Source organism: Pseudophryne corroboree, unplaced genomic scaffold, assembly GCF_028390025.1.
Source record: "Pseudophryne corroboree isolate aPseCor3 unplaced genomic scaffold, aPseCor3.hap2 scaffold_550, whole genome shotgun sequence".
In the NCBI taxonomy this organism is placed as follows: Eukaryota; Metazoa; Chordata; class Amphibia; order Anura; family Myobatrachidae; genus Pseudophryne; species Pseudophryne corroboree.
Window position 1 is genome coordinate 41,442 of NW_026970150.1, and position 10,983 is coordinate 52,424.

At 47.5% G+C, this 10,983-nt stretch overlaps 4 non-coding genes across 4 annotated transcripts; all 4 read left to right on the plus strand.

Moving 5' to 3' along the window:
* Positions 1-5,260: 5,260 nt before the first annotated feature.
* On the plus strand, positions 5,261-5,424 carry LOC135032622 (U1 spliceosomal RNA). The gene has a single exon (XR_010228115.1). It is a non-coding gene; the product is annotated as a U1 spliceosomal RNA (small nuclear RNA).
* A 152-nt stretch (positions 5,425-5,576) lies between these two features.
* On the plus strand, positions 5,577-5,739 carry LOC135032645 (U1 spliceosomal RNA). Its single transcript, XR_010228136.1, has one exon. It is a non-coding gene; the product is annotated as a U1 spliceosomal RNA (small nuclear RNA).
* A 674-nt stretch (positions 5,740-6,413) lies between these two features.
* Positions 6,414-6,577, plus strand: LOC135032640 (U1 spliceosomal RNA). Its single transcript, XR_010228132.1, has one exon. It is a non-coding gene; the product is annotated as a U1 spliceosomal RNA (small nuclear RNA).
* A 152-nt stretch (positions 6,578-6,729) lies between these two features.
* Positions 6,730-6,892, plus strand: LOC135032655 (U1 spliceosomal RNA). Its single transcript, XR_010228145.1, has one exon. It is a non-coding gene; the product is annotated as a U1 spliceosomal RNA (small nuclear RNA).
* The last annotated feature ends 4,091 nt before the right edge of the window (positions 6,893-10,983 follow it).

The window sequence follows — 10,983 nt, forward strand, 5'->3', positions numbered from 1 at the left end:
AAAGGTTTCACTATCTCAGTCTCACTCAAAAAAGTCCGTATTTCGGAATATTCCGTATTTCGGAATATTTGGATATGGGATACTCAACCTGTATTACTTTTTTCTGCTACTGGTTCTTTACCTATGCAAACAAGCATCTGACTTGCCTTTCCTATTGCTTTGTTACATTGCTCACCTGAAATAGTAATACTTAGATAGCTTTCCTCTTGCCATTATAATGCCCTTAATATTATAGTTAGCCTTTGTATTTTTGAGACGTGTATGATTTTGCATTTTTTGGCATTAAATGTTGCCATGTTCTTGACCATTCCTCTAGTCCAGGGGCGGAACTGCCAGAGACAACGGAGTCAGTTGCCGCCGGGCTCCAGCCCTAAAGGGGCTTCCTCCATTGCCCTCCGGCTGTTACGTGCCCTTCCTACTAAATAGACAAAGGCGCTACCAGCAGGGTCTCGCAGTTTGTACATTCCATGCCGTAACACCCTTCTTTCCACCTTTTTCAAGACCCAGCCCAGCAGCCTCGCCGCTGCCACCACCGCTAGCTGCAGCACTGCCAGCGGTGGGGTGCCCCTGCTTCTTCTCACACCACAGATAGCTGGGCAGCACTGCAACTGCCTGCCTGATTGCTCCGCCCCCTTCCGGCTCCCAAGCACCTCTGCTGCCCAGTGATCCAGGAGCCTGCTGCTAGGAAGAAGTGGCCGAGCTTCAGTAAGCGAGTCTGGACACTGGCGGAGGAAGCCATGATAACCAGATAATGGGGAGTGGAGAGCCAGTTCCAAGGTAATACTTTATACAGCTGGTTGAGATCCTGGTCGGTGGATATGGATTCCAAGAAAACCCTGGAGGTGCTTCCTTTCAAGGGAGACACTCTCTTTGGAGAAGACCTCAATAAGATTGTAGCTGATCTGGCTACTGCTAAAACAGCTTGCCAACCTAGTATGGCTCCTACCACGCAGAAGGCTAAAAGTACTTTCCCTTGGCCCTTTCATCCTCAAGGTAAAGCGTACCCAAGGTCAGGCATACCCAAAGCAAGCTCATGCTTCCAGACCTGCCAAGCCCAGACTGAAGCAAGCCTGGGCTGCCCATCAGCCTGCTTCCAAAACGGACAAGCCTGCCGCATGATGGTGCAGGCCTCCCTCTGGGGGATCCCAGGGTGGGGGGCCCGACTTCTAGGTTTGGCATAATTCTAAGCTAGAGAATTCTGTTTGGAGCTCACCTTGTACTTTGTGAAGAAATAATCAGCATTGTGGCTGAGCAGATACATGTAGTGTGTGGCTGCAAACTGCATGGATCTGCTGCGTTGTAATGCTGATACTTTTTTTTTCAAAGTACCAATAGCTTCATATAATGTTCACAATTTTTATGCAGGATCAAATAGCTCAATAGGTAGGGTGTTTGATTAGAATTCAACAGGTTATAGGTTTGAATCCTGGGTATGGTAGTTTGAGATGTGTTATTTAATAAAGTATGTTGTTCTGACTGCCGGCATCCTATCACCTGGGATATCATACTAAATAAATGGAGTTGATCAATTTTTTTTTTTTTTTTTTTTAAACTAGGGACAATTTCAGTTGCATTTTCCAGCGTGTTTTGTTTGCACCTTTGCAAATGTCTTACATCGACAAACTTATTTAGTACTATTTTGCAAATAGGGTTACATTGTCGCAACATTGTGTTCCCTAATTGCTTGATTTTTTTAAATGCAACAATTGATAAAGACACCTGATAATTGCTCTGTGGAGTCTTATTTTGTGTCTACTTCTTATCTACATTTAATTCCCTACCTCTAATCAAGGCATTTTTAAATGCTGGGGGCTGCCAGGACGTGAGGCCTACCTAGACTTTAGATCTGAATTTGAATGTACTTGTGAACTAACTTAATTTCCTACTTCTAAATTCATTCCTAAATTCACTACTTACATTAATCCTGTAGTTGGGCATTTTGAGCCTTCAATTGTGGGCATTGTTTTGTGTCCAGACCAGCAGCTGGTGGTGTGCATTTGCTGGAAAGGCATCGAAGACCTCCGATATGCTGCATCTCCTGATGTGTGTCTCCCTCAAGTGGCTGTCAGCAAATGCATGCTAGACACCCCATTCCAAGCTGATTGTGACATCACGGAACATGCATCATAGAACAGGCATGCTAGAATATGGGTCTTCAACCTGCGACCCTCCAGCTGCTGTGGAACTACATATACCAGCATGCCCTGCCTCAGTTTTAGCATACCTTAATAGCAAAACTGTGGCAGGGCATGCTGGGATGTGTAGTTTCACAGCAGCTGGAGGGCCACAGGATGAAGACCCATGTGCTAGAGCCAAGCCGCAGGTACATTGAATGCTAGCAAGCTGAATGTTTAAATCATTTTTGTTCCGCAGCATTCCAATGCGGAAGATTCCATGGAACCAGAGATTATTCCATTGAGAAGGACATGCTGCCTGGATGACTGCACTGTGCAAATTAAATCACGGAGCCAGTTGGCTTGTGGGTGGCTCTGGTGACTGGGTGGTTGGGTGGGCGGTGTGTCGGAGGTGGAGCACATGCAAATGAATGTGTATCATCCAGCTAGTGAGAGTGAAAACTCATGCAGGAGTGTGCCTGCTTGTCAGTGGGTTATGCACCTTGCCAGGCGTCAAATCTACATGGAGCAGCTGGAGGGGACAAGAGCAGGTTTGCAAAATATAGATAGAAGAGCATATATGCTGGCGCATTCTCCATGATTGTGTCAGCTTATGTTTTGGTGCACTGCACTTTCCTTCACTAAGTTTTAGCCATTTTGGTTAAACGCAAGTGTAGTTGCTTCTCGCCCTTTTGGCTGTGATCTTGTATCGTGGTTGAAGAGTCTGCTGGAGGGATTGTTTTCTTCATTGGCGAGAGACTGAAGATATTCCAGGATGGAAGGCTTGGGAACACTATCCGTTTTTCAGTTGTGGAAGAGTTGAAAGACCGGATTGGACTACATTCTATAGTAAAGGATATCTTTGTATTTATTAATCCTCCCTTTATATGTGTCTGTCTTTCAATAAAGCTTCGGGCTTGTGATTCCCTCACCCTCTTACACTCCACACCCATAGCCTTATTAACTGTTGTATTATTGTATTGTTTAAATGTATAGTGCAGTTCATGATTTATAGTGTAGGCTGGCCTGTGCTGTAGTTCTTGAACTGTACTATACCGACAGCATTTGTATTGTGTTTTGGCTGTGCTGCAACACGGTACTTATGTGTGTAATGTTTATGTATGTTTTTTTGCTTCTTTATGTCAATAAAGACTGCTTTTTCAATCCAATATCTGAAAACAATCAATGTTTATCTTTGATGGCAATAGAAGTGGTATGATATTTGCTGCTTTTGAAAGGCAATATCTGATATGTCCCCTATCTGGGAACCATATATTAAATGGCTTTTCAGAAAAGGGAGAAGGGAGAAGAGCTTTCAGTACTTGTAGGACCGATGCTCATTTCCTATTCTAGCCTCCAAAAACAGATTCAGTTGCATTTTTCAGCGTGTTTTGGATGCGCCTTTGCAAATGTCTTACATCGACAAACTTATTTAGTACTATTTTGCAAATAGGGTTACATTGTTGCAACATTGTGTTCCCTAATTGCTTGATTTTTTAAATGCAACAATTGATAAAGACACCTGATAACTGCTCTGTGGAGTCTTATTTTGTGTCTACTTTTTATCTACATTCAATTCTCTACCTCTAATCAAGGCATTTTTAAGTGCTGGGGGCTGCCAGGACGTGAGGCCTACCTAGACTTTAGATCTGAATTTGAATGTACTTGTGAACTAACTTAATTTCCTACTTCTAAATTCATTCCTAAATTAACTACTTACATGAATCCTGTAGTTGGGCATTTTGGGACTTCGATTGTGGGCATTGTTTTGTGTCCAGACCAGCAGCAGGTGGTGTGCATTTGCTGGAAAGGCATCGAAGACCTCCGATATGCTGCATCTCCTGATGTGTGTCTCCCTCAAGTGGCTGTCAGCAAATGCCTGCTCGACACCCCATTCCAAGCTGATTGTGACATCACGGTACATGCATCATAGAACAGGCATGCTAGAACATGGGTCTTCAACCTGCGACCCTCCAGCTGCTGTGGAACTACACATCCCAGCATGCCCTGCCTCAGTTTTAGCATACCTTAATAGCAAAAATGTGGCAGGGCATGCTGGGATGTGTAGTTTCACAGCAGCTGGAGGGCCACAGGATGAAGACCAATGTGCTAAAGCCAAGCCGCAGGTACATTGAATGCTAGCAAGCTGAATATTTAAATCCTTTTTATTCCGCAGCATTCCAATGTGGAAGATTCCATGGAACCAGAGATCCTTCCATTGAGAAGGACATGCTGCCTGGATGACTACACTGTGCAAATTAAATCACGGAGCCAGTTGGCTTGTGGGTGGCTCTGGTCACTGGGTGGTTGGGTGGGTGGTGTGTCGGAGGTGGAGCACATGCAAATGATTGTGTATCATCCAGCTAGTGAGAGAGAAAACTCATGCAGGAGTGTGCCTGCTTGTCAGTGGGTTATGCACCTTTCCAGACGTCAAATCTACATGGAGCAGCTGGAGAGGACAAGAGCAGGTTTGCAAAATATAGACAGAAGAGCTCTCCAGCCTAGTTTGCTGTCTGTTTCCACTTCTCTTTTCTTGAGCCGCTCCCTTCTATGCCCTTGCGCACTATCCTGACTTCTCCCATCTGCTTACTTTGTGCCTTCCAACGCACAATGCGAACTACAGGTAGTGCTGCAGGGCCCACACCCTTTTACTTGCCATACAGAGCAGCTCTGGAGCTGTTACAGTGCCCAGCTTCTGCAAGAAATCAGCTTGAATGCTTCAGGGGCTGGGGCATAGCCAACATGAGCCCCACACCGAAGGAGGGTGGAGGTGTTTAATGCGAACTAGGGGTCATCCAAGCGCCGCAAAAGGCCGCCATGCCCTGCACGCCCCTTTTCTCTTTTCATATGCAGACGAGGGTTGAAGCCAACTTTGACCCACTGCTTGGATGACATCACCATATGCAAATCCATCTGCTGCAGGCCTTCCCCCAGGAATGCTTGCACTAGTTGTTGCATTTGGTTTGTTGTTTGGGGGTGCTTCAGTATTAGGCAGCCTTCTGCCCTCCCATGTTCATCTGAAAATATGTGTTCTCCCTGCAGTTGTTGTCCCCAGATGAGAGTTCCCTTGTGCTGCCTCAGTTGAATCTTCTTTACTTGACAGAGATGTGCCTGAGCAGCGGCCCTCCCCAGCCCTATCCCAAATCATACTTATTTTGCATAGGAGATACCATGGTCATGAAGATTGTTCTCCCAGGGTGAGGTTCATTCATTGCATTCTGGGTATGCTGACCCCTGTGATTTCCCCAAATGTGGGAAACTTGACTGCATTATTTGTGGTAGTGGGGGACTGTGTTTGTGCTTTCCTCTGGACAGCTCTGGTAAAAGTCAGATTTCTTTGTCTCAGATCTTCCTCTAGCCTTGTTCTTCTTTCGAGAGTTCCCTTGTGCTGCCTCAGTTGGATCTCCTTTACTTGACAGGGGGGTGCCCAAGCAGCGACCCTCCCCAGCTCTAGCCCAACTCCTACTTACCTGCCAGGTGAGATACTATGATCATGAAGGTGCTTCTCCCAGGGCAAGGCTCACCCATTGCACTCTGGGTGTGCTGCCCCTGTGATTTCCCCAAATGTGGGAAACTTGACTGCATAATTTGTGTTTCCACTGGTCGGCTTTCATATAATTCAGATCTCTTTGTCTCAGGTCTCTCTCCAGCCTAGTTTGCAGTCTGTTTCCACTTCTTTTTTTTTGAGCCCCTCCCTTCTATACCCTTGTGCACTATCCTGACTTCTCCTCCTGTCTGCTTACTTTGTGCCTTCCAATGCACAATGCAAACTACAGGTAGTGCTGCAGGGCCCACAAACTTTTACTTGCATTACAGAGCAGCTCTGGAGCTGTTACAGTGCCAAGCTGCTGCAAGAAATCAGCTTGAATGCTTCAGGGGCTGGGGCATTGCCAACATGAGCCCCACACCGAAGGAGGGTGGGGGTATTTAATGCGAACTAAGGGTCATCCAAGCACCGCAAAAGGCCGCCATTCCCTGCATACCCCTTTTCTCTTTTCATATGCAGATGAGGGTTCCAGCCAACTTTTGCCCACTGCTTGGATGACATCACTGTATGCAAATCCGTCTTCTGCAGACCTTCCCCCAGGAATGCTTGTACTAGTTGTTGCATTTGGTTTGTTGTCTGGGGGTGCTTCAGTATTAGGCAGCCTTCTGCCCTCCCATGTTCATCTGAAAATATGTGTTCTCCCTGCAGTTGTTGTCCCCAGATGAGAGTTCCCTTGTGCTGCCTCAGTTGAATCTCCTTTACTTGACAGAGATGTGCCTGAGCAGCGGCCCTCCCCAGCCCTATCCCAAATCATACTTATTTTGCATAGGAGATATCATGGTAATGAAGACTGTTATCCCAGGGTGAGGTTCATTCATTGCATTCTGGGTATGCTGACCCCTGTGATTTCCCCAAATGTGGGAAACTCGACTTCATTATTTGTGGTAGTGGGGGACTGTGTTTGTGCTTTCCTCTGGTCAGCTCTGGTAAAAGTCAGATTTCTTTGTCTCAGATCTTCCTCTAGCCTTGTTCTTCTTTCGAGAGTTCCCTTGTGCTGACTCAGTTGGATCTCCTTCACTTGACAGGGAAGTGCCCGAGCAGCGACCCTACCCAGCTCTAGCCCAACTCCTACTTACCTGCCAGGTGAGATACTATGATCATGAAGGTGCTTCTCCCAGGGCAAGGCTCACCCATTGCACTCTGGGTGTGCTGCTCTTGCGATTTCCCCAAATGTAAGAAACTTGACTGCATAATTTGTGTTTCCCCTGGTCGGCTCTCGTATAATTCAGATCTCTTTGTCTCAGGTCTCTCTCCAGCCTAGTTTGCTGTCTGTTTCCACTTCTCTTTTCTTGAGCCGCTCCCTTCTATGCCCTTGCGCACTATTATGACCTCTCCTGTCTGCTTACTTTGTGCCTTCCAACGTCAATGCAAACTACAGGTAGTGCTGCAGGGCCCTCACCCTTTTACATGCTTTACAGAGCAGCTCTGGAGCTGTTACAGTGCCCAGCTTCTGCAAGAAATCAGCTTGAATGCTTCAGGGGCTGGGGCATAGCCAACATGAGCCCCACACCGAAGGAGGGTGGAGGTGTTTAATGTGAATTAGGGGTCATCCAAGCGCCGCAAAAGGCCGCCATGCCCTGCACATCCCTTTTTTCTTTTCATATGCAGACGAGGGTTGAAGCCAACTTTGACCCACTGCTTGGATGACATCACCATATGCAAATCCATCTGCTGCAGGCCTTCCCCCAGGAATGCTTGCACTAGTTGTTGCATTTGGTTTGTTGTTTGGGGGTGCTTCAGTATTAGGCAGCCTTCTGCCCTCCCATGTTCATCTGAAAATATGTGTTCTCCCTCTTATACGACACCTGCAGCGCATTCATCATAAGTCAGTGACAAGTTCAAAAACTTTGGATGACAGCAGAAGCAGTCCACTGACCACTAAATCCCTTCCTCTTGTAACCAAGCTCCTGCAAACCACACCACCAACTCCCTCAGTGTCAATTTCCTCCTTAGACAGGAGAGCCAATAGTCCTGCAGGCCATGTCACTGGCAAGTCTGACGAGTCCTCTCCTGCCTGGGATTCCTCCGATGCATCCTTGAGTGTAACGCCTACTGCTGCTGGCGCTGCTGTTGTTGCTGCTGGGAGTCGATCGTCATCCCAGAGGGGAAGTCGGAAGACCACTTGTACTACTTCCAGTAAGCAATTGACTGTCCAACAGTCCTTTGCGAGGAAGATGAAATATCACAGCAGTCATCCTGCTGCAAAGCGGATAACTCAGGTCTTGTCAGCCTGGGTGGTGAGAAACGTGGTTCCAGTATCCATCGTTAATTTAGAGGCAACTAGAGACTTGATTGAGGTACTGTGTCCCCGGTACCAAATACCCTCTAGGTTCCATTTCTCTAGGCAGGCGATACCAAAAATGTACACAGACCTCAGAAAAAGAGTCACCAGTGTCCTAAAAAATGCAGTTGTACCCAATGTCCACTTGTCTGTGGTTAAGTGGAGCAGGGCAGACTCAGGACTAAATGACTGTGACAGCCCACTGGGTAGATGTATTGCCCCCCGCAGCAAGAACAGCAGCGGCGGCACCAGTAGCAGCATCTCGCAAATGCCAACTCGTTCCTAGGCAGGCTACGCTTTGTATCACCGCTTTCCATAAGAGGCACACAGCTGACAACCTCTTACGGAAACTGAGGAACATCATCGCAGAATGGCTTACCCCAATTGGACTCTCCTGGGGATTTGTGACATCGGACAACGCCACCAATATTGTGCGTGCATTACATCTGGGCAAATTCCAGCACGTCCCATGTTTTGCACATACATTTAATTTGGTGGTGCAGAATTATTTAAAAAACGACAGGGGCGTGCAAGAGATGCTGTCGGTGGCCCGAAGAATTGCGGGCCACTTTCTGCCTTCAGCCACCGCATGTAGAAGACTGGAGCACCACCAAACATTCCTGAACCTGTCCTGCCATCATCTGAATCAAGAGGTGGTAACGAGGTGGAATTCAACCCTCTATATGCTTCAGAGGATAGAGGAGCAGCAAAAGGCCATTCAAGCCTATACATCTGCCCACGAAATAGGCAAAGGAGGGGGAATGCACCTGACTCAAGCGCAGTGGAGAATGATTTCAACGTTGTGCAAGGTTCTGCAACCCTTTGAACTTGCCACACGTGAAGTCAGTTCAGACACTGCCAGCCTGAGTCAGGTCATTTCCCTCATCAGGCTTTTGCAAAATAATGCTGGAGACATTGAAGGAGGAGCTAAAACAGAGCGATTCCACTAGGCATGTGGGACTTGTGGATGGAGCCCTTAATTCGCTTAACCAGGATTCAATCTGTTGAAATCAGAGCACTACATTTTGGCCACCGTGCTCGATCCTAGATTTAAAACCTACATTGTATCTCTCTTTCCGGCAGACACAAGTCTGCAGAGGTTCAAAGACCTGCTGGTGAGAAAATTGTCAAGTCAAGCGGAACGTGACCCGTCAACAGCTCCTCCTTCACATTCTCCCGCAACTGGGGGTGCGAGGAAAAGGCTAAGAATTCCGAGCCCACCCGCTGGCGGTGATGCAGGGCAGTCTGGAGTGAGTGCTGACATCTGGTCCGGACTGAAGGACCTGGCAACGATTACTGACATGTCGTCTACTGTCACTGCATATGATTCTGTCACCTTTGAAAGAATGGTGGAGAATTATATGAGTGACTGCATCCAGGTAGGCACATCAGTATGTATACTGGCAGGAAAAAGAGGCAATTTGGAGGCCCTTGCACAAACTGGCTTTATTCTACCTAAGTTGCCCTGCCTCCAGTGTGTACTCCAAAAGAGTGTTTAGTGCAGCCGCTCACCTTGTCAGCAATCGGCGTACGAGGTTACTTCCAGAAAATGTGGAGAAGATGATGATCATCAAAATGAATTATAATCAATTCCTCCGTGGAGACATTCACCAGCAATTGCCTCCAGAAAGTACACAGGGATCTGAGATGGTGGATTCCAGTGGGGACGAATTAATAATCTGTGAGGAGGGGGATGTACACAGTGAAAGGGGTGAGGAATCGGAGGATGATGAGGTGGACATCTTGCCTCTGTAGAGCCAGTTTGTGCAAGGAGAGATTGATTGATTGATTGATTGATTGATTGATTCTTTTTTGGTGGGGGCACAAACCAACCAGTCATTTCAGTCAGTCGTGTGGCAGACCCTGTCGCTGAAATGATGGGTTCATCAATGTTTTTCTTTTCAATCTAAGCCCCTGCAGTTTTCTGTAAGCATCTGCTTCGCTATGATGATCAACAAGTCACATGGGCAAACACTCAGGGCTGGAGGCGTAGATCTTAGGACCAGCTGCTACAAGCATGGCAGAGGTGTCACTATCACTGGTGACACCCAGAGAGGTGGCGAAGGAGATTGTAATGCAGTGCGCGCAGATAAGCAGCGCAATGGTAAAAAGGAGGCATGGTCTCATAGGTAGGGGCGTGGCCTGAATCACCATTTTGTAGCTCCGGGTATCCCGGGGGTTGGGGGCTGCACCCGGGGACTAGTGTGTGAGTGGTGCTGGCTCCTGCACAGTGACAGAAACTGGGTGTTGCACGTAATGTCACAGTGAAACACCCATATTCTGTCACTGAAGAAGAGCCGGCACTTTGGTGTCACCCCCCTTGGCGGGTGACACTCGGTGTGTGCCGCAACCCTGTTGTGATGCCACTGACCCATGGGAAGCTTTACGTGGCTTACCCATGTGTTAGTAGCCCCAAGCATCTTTTGTGTTAGTCCCTGAAGAAAAACTTCAAATATTGTTTACAATTTTGTAATCAATGGGCCTAATTCAGTAAGGATTGCAAATTCTGCTAAGTAACAGAATTTGCAATCCTATGGTTCGCATGCCGGGGCCACCCATCACAGGGCATGGCCACCCAGCATGCTGCCTCCCTTCTTGACCACGCTGAAATTGCAGTCTCAGTGCAGTTCAGCGTGATCATAAAAAATGGGTTAGCCTCCTGTTGGTGCAGACTGTACGTGTGCGCAGGAAGCCGCCACCATTTTTGTGATCGCAGCGGCTGCATGTGATGTCATGCAGCCGCTCTGACCACGCCTCCTGTTTCTCCGTTGCCGACCCCATTTTGTAGCCCTGCCCCTGCACCGCTCCATCTCCGACTTTGAAATGGATTGTTGCTGACCCCCCCCCCCCGCACCGATTGACAGTCAGAGGTGATCGCATTATCTGCGGGGTGCCACAGAAAATGCAGGCGCATGCGTATGCTCTTAGCAATTTTTGCAGTTGGATTGCTTATTGCGATTACAATCCAACCTGAATCAGGCTCTATTACCTATCACAATGCACTGCAGGTAGTACAAAATGGGGTTAATATAGGAGAAAAA